Here is a 22864-nt window from a genome sequence, read left to right as displayed (position 1 = left end):
TAACACAAAGTTTAGGCCGAATTATTTGTTTAAATAATGAAATTAAAAGATACAGTTATGCAAACAGTACTTTAGACAAATCTGCTAATTATTTTGGAATTAATTAAAGGCTGGCTTTGCTAATATATGTTCGAATGGAGCCAAATAAATACTTAAGTATCCTAGTAGTTCTTCTTCCAAATGTTTATAATTAATACAGAATTTATATTTGTTTATAGGTCAACAATAGTATTTAAGTCACGAGACAATTACTGATTTCACCCTATAACAAAAGATATTAACTAGGAATACCCAAAATAAGTTAGGAAATTGCTTACACACACAAAACTAAACACAAACTTAGATTTGGTGCTATATTTCTTAAGAGTGAGGGTTAAGCTTTCTCTTTATGAAAATGCAGATTATACTCATTTATGTTAATGGTAATTAGTCAAAAATGAGGAAACGAGTTTAACGAGGCAGATGGCAAAACGGAAGAGGAAATAAAAAGATCTCAGCTTGCTTCGACGCAACTGAAGCAGTAGAAATTGTTCCATGTTTTACGATACAGTCGCAGTCCTCAAAACATTCCATACAAGATGAATAAATATAATACAAAATAAGCCAAAAGCTAGTCCATGGATTCAGTACTAGAAATAAGAACAACCTTTGCATAAATTCCAAATGACTTACATTGCCCTCTGTCCATGAATGCATCCATTATTAAGGAAAACATATTTTCCATAATATGCCAGCAGTAATAAAAACTTGAACTACAAATAAAGTTCAGTTTAAGAGGAGAATAAGGGAATTATTGAGACAAACTCCATCTGCTGCATTGAGGAGAATCTTAGTAAACCCAATCAATGTGATTATACGCCTAATATTAATGATATCAAATGATGGGAGCGTTACGTAAAATTTGACTTTCGTTCATTTTCAGTGTAGTCATGTTAACAATACAAATAAGTTTTGTTAACCGATTTTGTTCTTGACGATACTTAGCTACAATAGGCTGAGAATTATCACATGCACTTCAGTGTATTGCACATTTACATGTTTGTGTGACAACTTTGTTATTACCTTTGTAACAAAAATATGTCTGAGAACCATCATAAATGATTAGGTACGCGACAGTTGTAATTTTTTTAATTTCGTAAAAGTAAATCGCGGTTTTGAGACCTGTGAACCATCTTCCGGTGCATCTTCAAAGATATACATAAGTAATGACGCTTATACAAATTGTTAGCAATAAAAAGGTAAAGAGAACGCATACTAAAATGCTTCAGAAACAGCGCTGTGTACTTACATAAAATATGGGTCCATAAAAGTCGAATAACGAAGATTAAATTAGATTAAAACAGTGCATCCGTTTTGCATGGCACAAAACAAAATACCCTCTAAACTCCTATGCCTGCTGGAAAGCCATTCGAGCCCAGGACCTACATAAAAAGACACAGGTCTCTAAATTAAAGAAGCGAAACCGTCACAAATAAAATCAAAATATAAAGTAATATGCTGCACAACATCCCACAATCACCATTCCAAAAGTTACAAAGTCTGCTTAAAGTTTGACAGGCGGTCTTCCAAACACTAAAACGAAGAAAAGGGGGTATACGGTCTGAACACCTGTAGACATGTCTGACGTCACAATGTGACACCTGAGTAAAAGTTACGTCTTACCAGTCCTGCATACGCACCAATCAGGAACTTGCCAAGCACACACCAAAGTTGAAATGCCAACGGGAGAGGCCGTGTAGCCGTTACGAAAGCGAGTGGGCTGCTCTTTCCAGCTGACGGTCATGCCATGCCAAGCCATGGCACGTACCAGGGATGAGGTATCCTTGTACTGAGAAGTGGTCGAAGGCTCTTGTAACAGAATAACTGTTTATAAAAAATACCGAACTGAATTACAATGTTCTTGGATGAATATCCACACAACTACATACAACATAAATCTCTCTCCTATGACGTTGTCCTTGATGTGCCTACACGAGAAACCCTATAGTTGTGGTACACAGCCGCGTGAAGGCCTGGGACATTATTGGGCTGGGGCTGCCGGCATTTGACAGCTGACGACTTCCTGATGAAGACGATGAAGGACTGGGCTGGATCTGCTGGCGTGACTGCTGGTACTGCCAACTTATAGCGCTGAGGCTAAAGTGATGATGTGGCTGGGTGGAGCTGATAGTGTTGCCAACTTGAGGCGAAGGGTAAAGCGTAACTGATCCTGAACAGTGGTCTAAATATTCGGGAGTGGATGGATATCCTTGTGGCGCAGAGACATCACGTGACCTGGGGTAGCAAAATAGTGCATTGGGACAGCGCTCTCTGCAGTATCAAGCATGCTTCCTGTACCCCCCAGATGCTGTGGAGGCGACGCGTAACTCCATGGTAAACAGCCCAAACCATACATATCCTCCTGCCACACGGTCTGCCTGGCTTTCGGAGGAAACGCCTGTCAGACGGATACCTTTGTTATTCGACTTTCATGGACTCACATTTTATGTAAGTACATGGGTCTTCTCTGAAGACTGAGTGAGGTGGCGCAGTGGTTAGCACACTGGACTCGCATTCGGGAGGACGACGGTTCAATCCCACGTCCGGACATCCTGATTTAGGTTTTCCGTGATTTCCCTGGATGGTTCCTTTGAAAGGGCAGGGCCGATTTCCTTCCTCATCCTTCCCTAATCCGAGCTTGTGCTCCGTCTCTAATGACCTCGTTGTCGACGGGACGTTAAACACTAATTTCCTCCTCCTTCTCTGAAGAATTTTAGTATAAGTTCTCTTTAGCTTTTTTACTGCTAACAATTTGGGTAGGTGTCATTATTTATTTATAACTCTGCAGACGCACCTGAAGCTAGAACAGGGGTTTTAAAATTTGTTTGTGCTTTCCTTTTAGGAAATAAAAAAATTTACAAAAGTACAGAATCTTATCTTTGATGATGAATATCAACAGTTGTGGCTATCTCATCAAGAGAAAAATGTATGTTTAAGAACTTTTGACTTATTCCACACCCATGATGGCGTTAACTTGGAATTTGTAGAAAGCACAGTAGTATGTCTGTTACCTAAAAGAAAGTAATTTGTGATCTTAATTTATGGCATATTCTGCATACTTTATTTCCTCGCCTTGAGTCTGTGGATCATACACTGAGGTGACAAAAGTCAAGGGATACCTTGAGGTGACAAAAGTCTAGAAACACCTACTAATATCATGTCGGATCTCCTTTTGCCCAGCGTAGTGCCGCAGATCGACGTGGCATGGAGTCAACATTTTGTTGGAACTCTCCTGCGGGAATATTGAGCCATACTGCCTCCCTTGTCGTCCATAATTGCGAAAGTATTGCCGGTGCAGGATGTTGTGCACGAAATGATGTCTCGATTATGTCCCATAAACGTCGGGCTATCTGGGTGGCCAAATCATCCGCTCAAAATGTACAGAATGGTCTCCAAACCAATCACGGACAACCGTGGCCCAGTAACATGGTGCACTACTGTCATCCTTCACTCATTCCAGGCTTGTTCAGGAAGTCCATGAATGGCTGCAAATGGTCTCCAAGTAGCCGATCGTAAACATTTCCAGTCAGTAATCAGTCCTGTTGCACCAGAGGTCCCAGTCCACTCCATGTGAACGCAGCCCACACAATTATGGAACCACCACCAGCTTACACAGCGCCTTTTCACAACTTGGGTGCATGGCTTCGTGGGTTTTGCACCACAGTCAAATCCTGCCATCAACTCTTCCCAACTGAAATCGGAACTCATCTGAAAACGCCACTGTTTTCCAGTGGTGTAGGGTCCAACCGATAAGGTCACGAGCCCATGAGGGGCGCTGCAGGCGATGTCATGCTGTTAGCAAAGGCACTCGAGTCGATCTTCTGCTGCTACAGCCCAGTAACGCCAAATTTCACCGTTAGTCGTACGTTCCACATTGATTTCTGCGGTTACTTCACATAGTGTTGCTTGTCTGTTAGCACTGACACCTCTACGCTAAAGTTGCTGCACTCGGTCCTTAAGTGAAGGCCGTAGGCCACTGCGTTGCCCATGGTGTAGAGGTAATGCCTGTAATCTGGTATCCTCGCCACACTCTTGATATTGTGCATCTCGAAATTCAGAATTTCCTTACGATTTCCGAAATGCAAAGCCCCATACTTGCAGTTCCAATTACCGCCCCGCGTCCAAAGTCTGTTAAATCCCGTCGTTAGGCCATAATCACATCGAAAACCTTCTCATATGAATCACTTGATTACAAATTGCGGCTTCGTCAATGCACTGTCCTTTTATACTTTGTGTACCTGATACGTCCACTACCCGTATCTGTGCACGCCGCCATGCCATGATATTTGTCACCTCAGTGTTATCACATTCTGGAAGAGCGCCAGTAATCAGTCCCTTTCCAGAAATCAGTATCATAACCCTCGCATTACCAAGCGGGGTATTCTCACTACCCCAGCTTGATTTCTTTCCCTATAATAACTTTATCTGAAGGGCCACATGCCTGTGGTTTCATGACTTTGTACTAAAATAATAGACGTTGAATTCACACTCACGACTGTCTAATTTTTTTGGCTTTATCATTGCTATTCAAGTCATTTATTGGTGGGATTGTGAGACTACCCCGCTTGATATGAAACGCCTTATTTTCTTATTTGTAGAAAAAGAAGATTTTGGGAAATATATCTGTCATTCATCTTCTTTGTTGAGTTATACCATAGATCCAATGTTTGTTATTGTTGCTGGTTATTACTGTTGAGTTGAATTTGACGTTCACTGTTGAGCTGACATTACACGAGTCAGTATTTCATCTGCAAGTAAGGATGTCCGAAGGACTTTCTAGCGAAGAGATCGTGGAAATTCTATACAATTCTGATGTCAGTGCCGATGAAAATGAATGGGACATTGATAATGTACTGAACGAATATATGGAACCTCTTGACAAAGACTATATCATAGCATCAGATTAAGCTGATGATGAAATATCAGAACACACTACATATTCACGTGAACAAGTAGAAGAAGTAGAAGAAGAAGAAGAAGATGAGTATGATGATGAAAAAGACGAAGACATTGGAGATTTGTTTGTTTCTAGAAGCGGACTACAATTTTCTAGTGAAACACCAAAAGGTGGGCGGCGTTGACGTGGCAACATTTTGAACGTACCATCTGGCCCAGTGAATTATGGAAAAACAATCAAAACAATAACAGTCATTTTTATTATTTATCTCACCGGAAGTCGTGAGCCTCATTGTAGAAGAAACGAACAGGGAAGCCAAACGAGTAATTTTTTTGTGGGATGCAGCTCATTCTTGGAACAAAACGACATGGAGAGATATAAATGCAACTGAAGTGTACGCTGTATTAGCAATTCTAATAGGAGCTGGTCGAACTCATCGACATCGCACAAGTGCTTCCGATCTGTGGGGAGGTAAGTTGCCTTTCGGTAACCATTCTTTTCTGCTGCCATGTGCATAAACTGATTTTTGTCTATACTGAAATTCTTGCGATTTGACAACAGAGACACAAGAGCACAGAGAATTGAAGAAACGAAGAACAAGCTACAAGCCATCAGGGTAGTGTTCGACTAATTTCAATCTAACCTGTGCAAGAACTTCTATCCTTATGAATATGTGACTATTGATGAACGATTAGCAACTTACCGAGGAAACTGCCTATTTAGGGTTTATATGAAGAGCAAGCCTGGCGAGTATGGAATTAAAATTTGGGTTTGTGCTGATGTGAAGACATCTTACTTATTACGGATCCAAATTTACACAGGAATAGTGGACAATGCTCGGACAGTCAGTCAAGGACAGAGAGTCGTTTTGGATCTGATGGAACCATTTCTGAATAACGGTCATGGTGTAACAAGTGATAATTTTTTCACCAGTTTTCCATTGGCTGCTGAACTACTAAAACGAAACACGACATTGGTTGGTACCTTGCGTTCCAATAAGATAGAGATTCCGAAGGAATTCTTGCCAGACAGAAAGAGAGAAGTTCACTCTTCAATGTTTGGTTTCGCAAATGACATGACACTAGTTTCCTATGTTCCAAAGAAGGGAAAGGCAGTAATACTACTCTCTACTCAGCATAATGAGAGACAAGTGAATGGTGAAGAAAGTGAACACAAACCCGAAATCATACTGCACTACGACAAAACCACAGGTGCTGTAGATAATGGGGACAAAATGACAAGAGAATACAGCTGTGTTAGAGGAACGAGGTGGTGGCCACTAAGAATCTTCATGGAAATGATGGATATTGCAGCACTGAATGCATATGTTCTGTATACTCAAAGATTTCCTGATTGGCAGAAGAATAACCGAAGCCGACGCAAACTCTTCACGACTGAACTGGCATTTGGACTCAGCAAAGGCAACATGGAAGAAAGAGCCAAAAATATCAATGGTCTTCATAAGGATGTACAAGATGCACTGAAAGCTTGTGGTATTGCGATTCCTACAGCAGTGATCCAGACCCAGTGTTCCAAGTTAGCAACGCCACAACGATGTCAAGATTGCAAGAGAAACGAAGATCGGAAAACAAGATTCTGTTGTGTAACGTGCAAGAAACCTGTTTGTAATATACACGGAGAAGGAACTGTTACTGTGAAGTGCATGCAGTGCAAAAATGTACTTGACTGAAAAGTTGAAAAAAGTCTTGTGTTATTTTACTGCAGTGACTGTTAAGGTACATAGATTATTAACTTTCTGTTTGTTGAGTACTGAATTTAGTGATAGATTGATTAAATTTTTTTGTACTTTGTATCTGTGATCTGATTAAATACTTCTAATACCCTGAAAATAATAAGTCACAGCTGCAAAATACTAACGCGAATTCTTTACAGACGAATGGAAAACTGTTAGAAGCCGACCTCGGGGAAGATCAGTTTAGATTCCATAGAAATGATGGAACACGTGAGGCAATACTGACCCTACGACTTATCTTAGAAGGTAGATTAAGAAAAGGCAAACCTACATTTCTAGCATTTGTAGGCTTAGAGAAAGCTTTTGACAATGTTGACTGGAATACTCTCTTTCAAATTCTAAAGGTGGCGGGGGTAAAATACAGGGAGCGAAAGGCTAGTTACAATTTGTACAAAAACCAGATGGCAGTTATGAATCGAGTGGCATGAAAGGGAAGCAGCGGTTGGGAAGGGAGTGAGACAGGGTTGTAGCCTGGCCCCGATGTTATTCAATCTGTATATTGAGCAAGCACTAAAGGAAACAAAAGAAAAATTCGGAGTAGGTATTAACGTCCATGGAGAAGAAATAAAAACGTTGAGGTTTGCCTATGACATTGTAATTCTGTCAGAGACAGCAAAGGACTTGGAAGAGCAGTTGAACGGAATGGACAGTGTCTTCAAAGGAGGATATAAGATGAACATCAACAAAAGCAAAACGAGGATAATGGAATGTAGTCGAATTAAGTCGGGTGATGCTGAGGGAATTAGATTAGGAAATGAGACACTTACAGTAGTAAAGGAGTTTTGCTATTTGGGGAGCAAAATAACTGATGATGGTCGAAGTAGAGAGGATATAAAATGTAGACTGGCAATGGCAAGGAAAGCGTTTGTGAAGAAGAGAAATTTGTTAACATCGAGTATAGATTTAAGTGTCAGGAAAGTATTTGTATGGAGTGTAGCCATGTGTGGAAGTGAAACATGGACGATAAATAGTTTGGACAAGAAGAGAATAGAAGCTTTCGAAATGTGGTGCTACAGAAGAATGCTGAAGATTAGATGGGTAGATCACATAACTAATGAGGAGGTATTGAATAGAATTGGGGAGAAGAGGAGTTTGTGGCACAACTTGACAAGAAGAAGGGATCGGTTGGTAGCACATGTTCTGAGGCATCAAGGGATCACAAATTCAGCATTGGAGGGCAGCGTGGAGGGTAAAAATCGTAGAGGGAGACCAAGAGATGAATGCACTAAGCAGATTCAGAAGGATGTAGGTTGCAGTAGGTACAGGATAGAGTAGCATGGAGAACTGCATCAAACCAGTCTCAGGACTGAAGACAACAACAACAACAACCCTGAAAAGATCTTTTTCAATACTAAATAAACACATTCAATGGATATAACTAAATCTGAGAACAAATATTACAATGAAACACAAAACTGTTTTGGGGTAGTCCAAACACCCCGCTTGGTAAAGTAGAGGTGTGAAAAAGCTTGGTAACGGGAGGCTGATACGTCCGCTACCCGTTATCTGTGCACGCCGCCATCCCATGACATTTGTCACCTCAGTGTTACCACGTTCTGGAAGAGCGCCAGTAATCAGTCCCTTTCCAGAAACCAGTATCATAATCGTCACCATCATCATCATCGTCATAATTTTAGTCTTTATGTGCTTCTAAACTCACTGCCTGCAGTGCTGACGCGCGTTCTTTGCAGAGCGTGGAGGGAGAGTCGGAGTATCGTGGGAGCGGGCAATCAAGCCTGCCTACGGGCATGTTCTCGCTGCGGCCCTCCCAGGCTCCACATGTGCCATCCCAGGCACTGCCGCCGGCACAGCCGCGCAGCGCACGTCGCGTCATGGTAAGCCTGCCTCACTGCTCCACTACAGTTGGCGACTCACGGAGTAACATCTGCTTTAGCTTTTCGATATTTGCGTTCCAATGGGGTCCACAGCTCAAACAGTTACGTGAATCACACCGATCGGCTGCATTGGTTGCCGTTACATCTACACCTACAGGGTGAAAAGTATAAACTCTGGGGGGTTGTAGGGGACATCAAAACAAATATTTTTCCCTAATGTCAATTTTTCCTATGAGGAATATTTAAACCGGTAGAGGAAGATTTCTCTGGTGGCAAATTAACTCAACCAACAAACACTTTTCCATTTTTTTATGACCAAGAGGGAACACATTAACACAACCCAATTTCAATTACAGTAGATTTTCAAATATGCCTCCATTGACACGTAAACAAAGATTAAGCCGTCGGATCATGTTCTGTCTGACACGGGCAAAAACCCCAGGAGTGTCCTGCATTGTTCCTGCTGCTGCTACTGTACGGGCAACCAGATCCTCTTCTGATGCAACAGGAGTTGTATAAACAAGGTTGTGCATCTCTCTGTTCTCTGTACACAAAAAAGTTCAGAAGGGACATATCTGGGGATCGAGCAGGCCATGGTACAGGACCACCTCTGCCAATCCACGTTTCTGGGAACCGTCGGTCCAGGAACCGACGCACACGACGACTGAAATATGTCGGCGTCCCGTCATGTTTAAACCACATGCGTTGTCTTGTAGGGAGCGGGACGTATTCCAGCAAATCTGGCAATGCTCTGGCGAGAAAATTGTAATAGTGCTTGCCATTTAATGGCCTAGGTATCAGATATGGCCCAATTAAACAGTCCTCAACAGCACCGACCCGCACATTAACGAAGAACCGAACTTGATGAGCGCTAGTAACTGTGGCATGTGGGCTATCCTCACTCCAAACATCCGAATTGTGCATGTTGAAGACTCCATCACGCCCAAACGTTGCTTAATCGGTAAATAACACAGAAGATGGAAATGTAGGATACATTTCAAACTGTTCCAGGTACCACCGCGAAAACTGTGCTCTGGGTGGATAATCAACTGGTTCCAGGTTGCGGACATGCTGTAAGTCAAATGGAAGTAAAAATTGGTCTCGAATGACTGTTCTTACATACGTCTGAATCGTCCCCATGTTACGTGCAATTGTACGAGTGCTGACTGAAGTATCCCGCTCCACATGCTGCAAGACAGCTTCCTCAAATTGCAGCCTTCTTACCGTGCGACGGCGTCCCTGTCCAGGTAATCTGCTAAATGACCCGGTCTCACGCAGATATTGGTACAAAGCAGCAAAGGTCGTATGATGTGGGATACGGCGATTAGGATATTGTTGTTGATAAACCCGCTTTGCAGCTCGTCCGTTGTGGTGCGCTACGTAGTATGCACCAACCACATCAGTGTACTCACTCCAGATGTATAGCTCCATTAGTAAACACAGACAATGCAGTACTACAATGGTGGACAGCAGTTGCCTACAACTGAAGAGCGTAATACGCCCTCTAACAACTGAAGATCGTAACAACTGAAGAGCATAATATGGCCTCTACCAGTTGAAAAAATCCTCATAGGAAAAAAAGACATTAGGGAAAAATATTTGTTTTGATGTCACCTACAACCTCCCAGAGTTTGGCGGTGTAAATACTTTTCACCATGTATACTCTGCATGTGTTTCAGAGGCCACTTTGTGTAGCAGCGTCACTCCCCCTTTTTCCTGTTCCATTCATGACTTGTGTATGCTTCGAGGGAAGAAAGCCTCAATTTGCGCTCGAATCTCTCAGATTTTATCTTGATGGGCTTTCCGCGAGGAATACACAGGAATAAGCAGTATATTTTATGGATCTTCAAGGACCTCAAGCCCTCGAGGTTTCAACAGTAGACCGCATTGTGATAGAGAACGCCGGCCACTGTGGCCGAGCGGTTCTGGGCGCTTCAGTCCGGAACCGCTCTGCTGCTACGGTCTCAGGTTCTAATCCTGCCTCGGACATGGATGTAAGTGATGTCCTTAAGTTAGTTAGGTTTAAGTACACTACTGGCCATTAAAATTGCTACACCACGAAGATGACGTGCTACAGACGCGAAATTTAACCGACAGGCAGAAGATGCTGTGATATACAAATGATTAGCTTTTCAGAGCAATCACACAAGGTTGGTGCTAGTGGCGACACCTACAACGTGCTGACATGAGAAAAGTTTCCAACCGATTTCTCATACACAAACAGCAGTTGACCGGCGTTTCCTGGTGAAACATTGTTGTGATGCCTCATGTAAGGAGGAGAAATGCGTACCATCACCTTTCCGACTTTGATAAAGGTCGGACTATAGCATATCGCGATTGCGGTTTATCCTAACGCGACATCGATGCTCGCGTTGGGAGAGATCCGATGACTGTTAGCAGAATATGGAATCGGTGGGTTCAGGAGGGTAATACGGAACGCCGTGCTGGATACCAACGGCCTCGTATCACTAGCAGTCGAGATGACAGGCATCTTATCCGTAAGGCTGTAACGGATCGTGCACGCACATTTCGATCCCTGAGTCAACAAATGGGGACGTTTGCAACACAACAACCATCTGCACGAACAGTTCGACGACGTTTGTAGCATCATGGACTATCAGCTCGGAGACCATAGCTGCGGTAACTCTTGACGCTGGATCACAGACAGGAGCGCCTGCGATGGTGTACTCAACGACGAACCTGGTTGTACGAATGGCAAAACGTAATTTTTTCGGGTGAATCCAGGTTCTGTTTACAGCATCATGATGGTCGCATCCGTTTTTGGCGACATCGCGGTGAACGCATATTGGAAGCGTGTATTCGTCATCGCCATACTGGCGTATCACTCGCCGTGATGGTATGGGGTGCCATGTCTCATTGACGGCACTCTGAACAGTGGACGTTACATTTCAGATGTGTTACGACCCGTAGCTCTACCCTTCATTCGATCCCTGCGAAACCCTACATTTCAGCAGGATAATGCACGACCGCATGTTGCAGGTCCCGTACGGGCCTTTCTGGATACAGAAAATGTTCGACTGCTCCCCTGACCAGCACATTCTCCAGATCTCTCACCAATTGAAAACGTCTGGTCAATGGTGGCCGAGCAACTGGCTCGTCACAATACGCCAGTCACTAATCTTGATGAACTGTGGTATCGTACTGATGCTGCATGGGCAGCTGTACCTGTACACGCCATCCAAGCTGTGTTTGACTCAATGCCCAGCCGTATCAAGGCCGTTATTACGGCCAGAGGTGGTTGTTCTGGGTACTGATTTGTCAGTATCTATGCACCCAAATTGCGTGAAAATGTAATCACATGTCAGTTCTTGTATAATATATTTGTCCAATGAATACTCGTTTATCATCTGCATTTCTTCTTGGCGTAGCAATTTTAATGGCCAATAGTGTTGTTCTAAGTCTAGGGGACTGATGACCTCAGATGTTAAGTTCCATAGTGCTTATAGCCATTTGATTCAGAATGCCTCTCTTAGAGTGACTGCCACTGGAGTCGGCTAAGTATCTCATTGACACTTTCACGCTTACTGGATGAAGCTACAACGATACGTGCTGCTCTTCTTTTGATTATCTCTATTTCCTCTATCAATCCTATATGGTACGAATCCCACACTGACGAGCAACATTCAAGTATCGGTCGGACGAGTGTTTTGTAGAATTCTTCCTTTGTTGATGGACTACATTTCCTAAGGATTTGTCCAATGAATCTCTGTCTGGCAGCTGCCTTACTCACGATTTATCTGATGTAATCGTTCCACTTCAAATGTCTCCAAACGCGTATTCCTAGATACACTTAAAACAAGAGAGAGAGAGAGAGAGCGGGGGGGGGGGGGGGGGGGGGGAGGGATACGCATCACGAAGGAATTTTCCGAATGAGACCTAAATCAGTAAATGTGATGTACATGTACAGACAAACAAATGATTAAAATTTCAGAAAAATTTGTGGATTTGTTCAGGAAGAAAAGGTTCACAAACTGAGAAAGTCATTAACACATTCGTCCACACCTAGCCTCTAGTGACAACTCAGTACACAGAACTTGACAATGAAGAAGATTCATTAAACATAATGTAAATAGACACACACACACACACACACACACACACATCCACACAACCTTTCACATTAATTATTAAAAAATGGTTCAAATGGCTCTGAGCACTATGGGACTTAACTTCTGAGGTCATAAGTCCCTTAGAACTTAGAACTACTTAAACCTAACTAACCTAAGGACATCACACACATCCATGCCCGAGGCAGGATTCGAACCGCGACTGTAGCGGTTGCGCGGTTCCAGACTTATGCCAACAGTTATTCGGCTTGGCATTGGTTGTTAGACATGGATGTCCTTATGAGGCATATCGTGTCCAATTCTGTCCAATTGGTGCATCAGATCGTCAATATCTCGAGTTGGTTGGAAGGCCCTGCCCATAATGCTCCGAACTTTCTCAGTTAACTAGAGATCCGGTGATCTTGCTAAAATGTAAGTCCAGGATGGCATGCCACGAAGGCCAACAAAATGGAGAGTAGACTAGCGTCGACTGTGCAACAAGAATGCTTTGGATTACAAGCAAAGGAGTCCTCCTATGAAAAGAAATGTCACCCCTGACCATCACACCTGGTTGTAGGGCCACACGTTTGGTCACAGCCAGGTCGGTATCCCACCACTGTCCAGGATGTCTCCAGACACGTCTTCGGCCTCTAATCGCACTGACTGGAGTAGAGTTGTCTTCAGTGATGAGTCCCACTTCGAACTGAGTCCCGATGACCAGGAACCACGTGTCTGGAGACGCTCCAGACCGTGACACACCAACCTGGCTGTCACCCACGATGCGGCCCGACAGCCAGGAGTTATGGTCTGGGATGAAATTTCTTTACGTAGAAGGACACCTTTGGCACTCTTACAGCATTGCGGTTTGTGGACTATATTCTAAGATCCATTTTGTTGCGCATCATGGCAAGTCTTCTTGGGCTTACGTTTCAGCAATAAAATTCCCTTCCACACACGGTGTGTTCGTGCTTGCCAAACCCTACGTTAGCCAGTAAGGTCGATGGATCTCTCCCCAGTTGAGAACGTATAGAGCATTATGAGCAGGGGCCGCTAACCAACTCGGGATTTTGACTTTCTAGGGCACCAATTGGACATGATTTGGCACGATATCCCTTAGTAGGACGTCCAACAACCCTTATCAATCAATGCCAAGCAAAATAGTTTCTTGCATAAGACTCAGAGATGTTATTTATTTTATTTAATGTATGATACATAACAATCACAATAACACATAAAATAGAGAACCACAGACACATTAAAATACAGTTTAGATCTTTATATCCAAACCATTGATCCAATCCACCACTGCGGAAGTAACCAGGTTCGAATCCACAAGATTTTCAGGGAAGGCACTGGGGGGGGGGGGGGGGGGCAGTCCATTGGGTTATATTCTTCATTGCTTGTGGAACGTCAGCCCAGTCACAGTAGGGGTTGTCCACCCAACCCTATTTATGAATAATCGAAGCACTTCTTCCCAAATGACATCTGAAACGGTTAAGCCTGCTCCAAATGTATCTTGGCGAGCTGCAACCATTGAGAATTACTGTTGGATCTGCAACTTTCAAGATGCCCTGTAGAGTAGAAGATACCCATTCTTCCAGCCAGCTGTGTTTGTGGTCGAAATGGTTGCTTGACAATTCCATGGCCATTTTACATGCCGGTTTACGGGTCGTCAATCTGGATGATTCTAGCTGTCTCACATCTTCATGAATTGGGAGTGACGAGTTATTCAGTATTCTTGACCACAGATAACCAAGATGTTTTTGTTTTGTTATGTGAGGAGGTGGTATGTTCCACAACACCGGCATCAATTGGACTGGAGTAGCCAGTAATGTTCCAGATGTGATACGCATAGTGTGACGATGTTGAGTGTCCACAAGGTGAGTATGGCAGCTATTAAACCATAGTGCAGAGCAGTACTCTTCCGATGAACAGACGAGTGGTAGAGCATATGTTCTCAATGTGTTGGCGTCAGCTCCCCATGATGTACCAGCTAGACGCTGAAGAAGGTTATTACGTCTCTTCAGTTTTGACGGCTCTTCAGTTTTGCAGCAGATTTACGTAATTGGACTTTATATGTTAGGGTCCTTTCCAAAGTCATACCCAGAGGTGTACCAACACGTCATTGACTTAACTGTGAAGCTCTTTTTCTTGAATAAATGATCGAATTTTTCTGAAACAGTAATAATTTCTTAGTCTGTACATATGTTTTAAATCTACCGATATGTGTCCTACTCGGTTAATCCTTCCATGGTGCGGTGCGTCTTTTTTTCTCGTAGAGTGCATAAAATATGGCGCCTTGAGTGACAAAAGCCTTAGCACAATTATTCATATATGGGATGGGAACTGTGCCCAATGCCGACAGGCAACGAAATGAACTTGCCTCAAGTTGTAACAGTAATAAGAATATTCGTATTATGACCGGATCACAAGGAGTGTGAAAGCTCCAATAAAACATGTAACTACATGCATTGAAGTTTCTTACATTATCAAAGACCTTAGAAAAGCATTACATAACATTGCAAAATATGAGCAGTTGTAACTTACTATATGATCAAAAGTATCCTGGCACCTCTATGACTGCGACTGACTGACCACCAAATGCCACGAGAGGCGGAGCCACCAGTAAAAAAGAGAAACTAACATCAGAATGGTTCCGTCAGAGCGGCTCATTGATTCCAAAGAAGGTGTCACTTGACAAACCCATCAGGGATGTTTCAGCGTTTCTAAAACTACCCAAGTCAACTGTTGTAATGTGACTGTGAAGCGGAAACGCAGAGGAAGAACCACAGTTGAACCAAGACCAGCCGGACGTCATGTACTGAAGTACAAGGACAATGGAGCTGTAGAAAAGTTACATGAAATCAGCAGAAGTGATCAGTCGTGAGTTTCAAAGTGCTACCGATAGTACAGCTAGCATAACGACTGTCCGTAGGTGGTTAAAAGTAACTGGGTACAATGGTCGAGGAGCTCCTTAGAAGCCACACGTTTCTGTAGACAATACTAAGAGACGCTTGAGGTGGTGCAAAGTGGATGAATGGAAAAGAGTAATTTGAAGCTCAAATGGTTCAAATAGCTCTGACCACTATGGGACACAACATCTGACGTCATCAGTCCTCTAGAACTTAGAACTACTTAAACCTAACTAACCTAAGGACATCACACACATCCACTCCCGAGGCAGGATTCGAACGTGCGACCGAAGCAGTCGCGTGGTTCTGGACTGAACCGCCCAGAACCGCTCGGCCTCAACGGCCGCAGTGATTTGAAGTGATCAAGCACACTATACCCTGTAGGAATCCGTTAAAGGGGTCTGAGTTTAGCAAATGCCTGGAGAACGCTACTTGCCACAGTGTGTAGTAGCAGCCGCGAAGTACCGAGGAGTTTATGTTATGGTACAGGCTTGTTTCTTTGGGTTGGGATGCTGCTCTCTTACTGCGCAAGAGGGGTAACACGTCAAACAGGCCGACTTGGAGCAGGAGAGGCGCCACAGGACATTTTAATTTCCACTGTCTATACTTTAACAAATAAATTCATAAAACGTTGTCACCATGACCAGGGAGGATTCAGGATTCACACTCATAGCGATGGAAGTTCAAAAACATAGCAAAATACTTTTGTTTTACATGTAAAATTTCATAATTTTTTCACTAATTATTGGCTGCATTTGTTACTATAGGTACACTTTTCTTCATAAGAATGGGAGATTCTTCCATGAATTTTGCACAGCGTACAAACCGTACTTACAGGTGTATGAAATTCCAGAATTTTCCAAATCTTTTGAAAAATGTGGTAAAAATTGGGATAATTAACTATAAAATTTGAGTTCTTTCTAAACATTAAGTTTAAAATGTAACCGCTTATTCATTTATTCATAAATTAAGTAAAATGTAGAGTTTCATATACCTGTAAGTATGGTTTGTATGCTGTGCAAAATTCATCGAAGAATCTCTCTTACTTATGAAGAAAAGTCTACCTATAGCAACAAATGCAGCCAATATTAAGTGAAAAAGAGATGAAATTTCACAAGTAAAAAAAAAATTTCTTATGTTTTTGAACTTCAATGCTATGAGTGTGAATTCTGAATCCTTCCTGGTCAAGCTGACGAAGTTTTATGGATTTATTTGTAAATATATAGCCAGTGGAAATTAAATTGTCCTCTGGTGCTCCAAGTCATCCCGTTTAACGTCCTACCACCCCTTATGTGCTACCTTTAGTACAGTTAGCTTAATGACTGTGCGTAGGGGAGTACAGTGGTCGAATAGTTCCTTATAAGCCACACAATTATGTAGACAATACTAAGAGACACTTGACGTGGTTCAAAGTGGATGAACGGAAACGAGTGATCTGGAGTGATCAAGCATACTATACCCTTTAGGAATCCGCTGAAGGGGTCTGAGTTTATTGAATAACTGGAGAACGTTACTTGCCACAGTGTGTAGTAGCAATAGTGAAGTACCGAGAAGGTTTTGTTACGGTAAGGGGTTGTTCCTCTTGGTTGGGATGTTGCTCTCTTACTGCGCTTAAGGAAACAGTAAATATGGAAGGATGTGAACACATTTCACAGCATTTTGTACTGCGTACAGCAGAGGAACAGGTCGACGACGATGATTATTTTTATCAGCATGACAATACAGGCTGTCATAAAGCAGGAAATCAGGGGAAATGGTTTGTGGGCACTAACATTCCTCAAATGGACTGGCTTGCCTGTTGTCCCGACAGGAACCCAGTGGAATACGCCTGGGATGAGCTAAAACATCGACCTCAGCGCCAATCATCACTACCTCCTTTCGTTTTGTTCTTGAGGAAGAAATGTCTGTCATTCCTGCGCAGACCTTGAGACATCTCACTGGAAGTGTCCACAGCAAAATTCTGCCACACAGGCGAAGGGTGGATACAGCCCATGTTAATGTTTACTGATATGTATCTGGATACTTTTGATCACATAATGAATGTTGTTCGTTTTATCACATGACTTACAGAAATTCAATTAACAATAATATCACAGTTGTAACAGAAACATAAATGTGTCTCAAGCTACGTGGACAGAAAGGAGTTTAACACGGGTACCATCTACCAGGGCACCACACCATTCCATCTTCTTCCGTCCACCAATCATACGTGAGGAGTCATAGCCACCAAGTCTTCCTAGAAGTGAACTTTACGTTGTCCCCCTGGGTAGTGAGAGAGAATCCTTGGCAGATTACACGTTCTACTAGGTCAGCAGTTCTTGAAAAGTGCCTTCCTCTTACAGGTTGGCGATGCCCTCATCCTGTCTACTTTTCATAATACTAGTTAATGAGTTTTATGTCAAATTCTGTTATCCCTGTGTCAGGCAGAATTGTCTCTATCGTAAGTAACTATTTCTGTCTTCCAATCGTTAATTTTAATTACTGTTGTATTTCTGTAGATATCTCTGTTCTGTGATTTTCTGGGACAGTATTTGGCGCGTAGCGTTTGCCTGGCATGGTTGGAAGGGCTTTAGGCGTCTTTGCTGGTCGCGGAACCCCGTCTGCAACAATAATCTTGAGGGTGGTAATTTCTGGTAATCTGCGCTCTCGTACACCTGCAAATGGAACCGATAGCCACAGGTGGCACCCGTCCGTCTCAGCTCAGAAAGACCACCGCATGTGCTTGGCTTTTCTAATGCATTTTAACAGCTGGACGCGATTATACAGGGTGGTCCATTGATCGTGACTGGGCCAAATATCTCACGAAATAAGCGTCAAACGAAAAAACTACAAAGAACGAAACTTGTCTAGCTTGAAGGGGGACACCAGATGGCGCTACGGTTTGTCCTCTAGATGGCGCTGCCATAGGTCAAACGGTTATCGACTGCGTTTTTTTAAATAGGAACCCCCATTTTTATTACATATTCGTGTAGTACGTAAAGAAATATGAATGTCTTAGTAGGTCCAGTTTTTTCGCTTCGTGATAGATGGCGCTGTAATACTCACAAACATACGGCTCACAAGTTTAGACGAACAGTTCGTAACAGATAGGTTTTTTTAAAATTAAAATACAGAACGTAGGTACGTTTGAACATTTTATTTCGGATGTCCCAATGTGATACATGTACCTTCGTGAACTTATCATTTCTGAGAACGCATGCTGTTAGAGCGTGATTACCTGTAAATACCACATTAATGCAATAAATGCTCAAAATGAAGCCCGTCAGCCTCAATTTATTTGGCAATATGTGTATCGACATTCCTCTCAACAGCGAGTAGTTCGCCTTCCGTAATGTTCGCACATGCATTGACAATGCGCTGACGCATGTTGTCAGGCATTGTCGATGGATCACGATAGGAAATATCCTTCAACTTTCCCCACAGAAAGAAATCCGTGGACGTCAGATCCAGTGAACGTGCGGCCATGGTATGGTTCTTCGACGACCAATCCACCTGTCATGAAATATGCTATTCAATACCACTTCAACCGCACGCGAGCTATGTCCCGGACATCCATCATGTTGGAAGTACATCGCCATTCTGCGATGCTGTGAAACATCTCGTAGTAACATCGGTAGAACATTACGTAGGAAATCAGAACACATTGCACCATTTAGTTGCCATCGATAAAATGGAGGCCAATTGTCCTTCCTCCCATAATGCCGCACCATACATTAACCCGCCAAGGTCGCTGATGTTCCACTTGTCGGAGCCATCGTGGATTTTCCGTTGCCCAATAGTGCATATTATGCCGGTTTACGTTACCGCTGTTGTTGAATGACGCTTCGTCCCTAAATAGAAGGCGTGCAAAAAATCCGTCATCGTCCCGTAATTTCTCTTGTGCCCAGTGGCAGAACTGTACACGACGTTCAAAGTGGTCGCCATGCAATTCCTCGTGCATAAAAATATGGTATGGGTGCAATCGATGCTGCGTCCACCCGCGCAGACAGACTTCGTCTCATGACAATGCTTGGAATCGCGCTCCCATGTTTCGCCCTCAGATTGTTACTATCGCCGGCCGCGGTGGTCTAGTGGTTCTAGGCGCGCAGTCCGGAACCGCGGGACTGCTACGGTCGCAGGTTCGAATCCTGGCTCGGGCATGGATGTGTGTGATGTCCTTAGGTTAGTTAGGTTTCAGTAGTTCTAAGTTCTAGGGGACTGATGACCTCAGAAGTTAAGTCCCATAGTGCTCAGAGCCGTTTGAACCATTTGAAAACATTCGTGTGTAGACTTTAGTGATTAATTCCGTGTTACAAACGGGTGTCAAGATAGTTTTGAACAGATAATGTATATGGATCCGTACACACCGTTGATCTTTACCTTATTCTCACGATCATTGGGCGGGATACAGTATACGATGGTGCAAGTATATCCGTCGCATTGGGATTCTCGAAAACTAGTTCGTTAATAATATGAATGCGTGGTGACTGTTGTCTCAAACATGTCCGAAAGACTAGACACCACGAATTCATACGCCTGATTCGCCTCGATGGGAAATGGATCCACCACATTCAGTGCGGTTGCTTAGTTACGTCCGAACTCCTGCGGCCAACCTCCCAGTAGTGAGCACGGAGGAAATAGACAGCGATTGCAGATAGGTGGCGCTAAATGGGATTATTGGTCGACCGAGATAGACCGTGCAGCTGCAATGAGCGTTGTGTCCGGGTGGCGCAGTGGTTAACGCAACTGCCTAGTAAGCAGAAGAGCCCGAGTTTGAATCCCTGTCCGGAGCACAAATTCACTCGACGCCACTGATGCCGCACAAAGTACTGGTGCAGCTGATAGCAATAATCCCTTCCCTTTCCTTTCTTTTCTCCGCCTCTGCCTTCAATTTATATAACTAGTTCTTTAAATTCACCCAAAGTTGTTTTGGGAGAAATACGTCGTATTTTTTTTTCCAGGGATACTCATTTAAATTCCCATGTGGTCTGTGCCGTCGTGTAAGATACTCGCAGTGCATCTCTGAATTCCTTCGAAGTACATTGTCTTGCCTGTTTCAAAAGGAGCTCAGTCGCTTGAATAATACTCCAGAATATTTCGCACTAACGTCCTGTATGTAATTTCCTTCACCGAAGCTTTCGCCTCCCTCAGCACTGATATTACGTTACGATCCATTTCATATCGCTTCCTAGTATCACCTCAAAATAGTTGTAGAGTGCGATTTTCTTAAGATGGTATTCACTGCTAATTTGAATATTGGATTCCATCGTATTTTTTCTCTCTGTATCAGGCATTATTAGTCACTTTTTGAGAGAGGTGTCATTCATTACAACAAGTGGAAATTATTTCCACGCCGTTTTGCGTTTCCTATCGTCCAACGACGATACATGTATGCAGGCAGCAACGACAGCTGACCAGTCTTGGTTCAAATGGTTCAAATGGCTCTGAGCACTATGGGACTGAACATCTGAGGTCATCAGTCCCCTAGAACTTACAACTACTTAAACCTAACTAACCTAAGGACATCACACACATCCATGCGCGAGGCAGGATTCGAACCTGAGAACGTAGCGGTCGCGCGGTTGCAGACTGAAGCGCCTAGAACCACTCGGCCACCCTGGCCGGTTGACCAGTCTTACGGTATTGCTGATTCCATCTTATCCCTTTCCTTTTTATTCCGATATTATCCCATTTGTTTATGGGGTCGGCATCCCAACCTGGATTTGGCAACTTCTGTGGTATAGGGTCGCCAGATTACCTTCTTGCCACTACCCCTTCCGCCACGAGACGGACTTTGTGTACCACAGCTGTCTGAGTCTATTGTTATCAATGTGAAAATGTGAGAACGTTTTTACAACGTTTGTGAATCGTGTAACTGGACGAGATATGGATACCAGCCTGATATTCACCTAGTGGGTTGTGGCAACTGCCTAAATGCCACATCCAGGCTTCGTCGTTACCCCACGGTTCGGATCCTATCAGCGGCTGGTGTACCTGCGTTCTAACGCAGACGGCTATCCGAGCAGTTGCTGATCCCATCTGACAATAAATCTTATTTCCGTTGAGAACACTGGACGGTCTATTATGCTTAGTTACGGCACATAAAACATTATTTTCGCTTCCGTAGAAAATTCACCCTTCCGTGTGAGATTCTGGACATCTTTTTGTGTTATCTACGTTTGACTGGTTTGATGCGGCCTGCCACGATTTCCTCTAATGTGCCAACCTCATCATCTCAGACCAATCTCTGTTTTCCTCTATAGTTTTTATCTTCTGCAGCTCCATCTAGCACAGTAGTTCCCCATCTTTCTGAGAACGCTGCCCATGAACGACATCAGAAGACATCCATTATCCAAAATAATACTTGGAATATGATTAAACATTAGACGGTAAAAAATTAACAGTCCTCTTTTTAAAGTGAAAAATTATTTATAACACTTAGTTAATGTTCAAGCAGCTGAAACAAAAGCAATAATTAGATAAACTGACGTTCAGTGCTGTTGGTAGGCTAAAAAAATATTCAAAATAGAGCTTTTAATTTGCATGATACCAGATTTTAGCGAACAGTTTGTGGTAACAGTTTTCAATCATGACAGTGAGATTAATCTTTTAACACAACCTCACCAAAGCGAGATAGTTGCACATCGACTAACGGGAAGAAACATGTGACAAATTACTTGGAGATATGAGAAAGAAAATAAATGGGTTAGGAAACACATCAGAATGAGAAACGTAACTATTACAGTGATGAAATAAAGGGATTGTGGTGTGGACGTTACCCAGGGAGATGGATAGTAAATGACCGCAAAGAGGGGTAGATGAAATTAGAGGAAATGCAGGAGTAACGCCGATTCGTATCGCTCAAGATAGAAATGCGAGTAAATACACATATCAAAAATCGGAAAGCCTCTGTATTGGCCGTAATTTCTCGAGTTCTTTCGCCGTGGTCACTCGCGACATATATCATGGAGGAAGTAATATGTTGTCCGATTCTTCCAGGAAATCGCTCTCCCGAAATTTCAATACAAACCTAAACCTCTCCGTGATGCACAATGCATCTCTTATAACGTCTGCCAGTGGAGCCTGTTGATGGCTTCGGTAACGCTTTCGCACTAACTGATCGATACTGTGACGAAATGCGCCGCTCTTTTTTGATACTCCTTTATCTCTTCTGCCAGTCCTACCTCGCAAGGATCCCATATTGATAAACAATAATCAAAAATTGGTCGAACAAGCGGTTTATAAGCCTCTTGCTCCGTGGATGAGATACATTTCCTTAAGATTCTTCCTATGAATCTTAGTCTGGCATCTGCCTTTCCTACAGTTTGTTTTATATGGTCTTTTTAAGGTCGCTCTGGATAGTTACTCCTGGATATTTACAG

This window comes from Schistocerca piceifrons, chromosome 1, assembly GCF_021461385.2.
Source record: "Schistocerca piceifrons isolate TAMUIC-IGC-003096 chromosome 1, iqSchPice1.1, whole genome shotgun sequence".
Classification (NCBI taxonomy): domain Eukaryota; kingdom Metazoa; phylum Arthropoda; class Insecta; order Orthoptera; family Acrididae; genus Schistocerca; species Schistocerca piceifrons.
The sequence above is the reverse complement of the archived record's forward strand: the minus strand, read 5'-3'. Positions refer to the sequence as shown.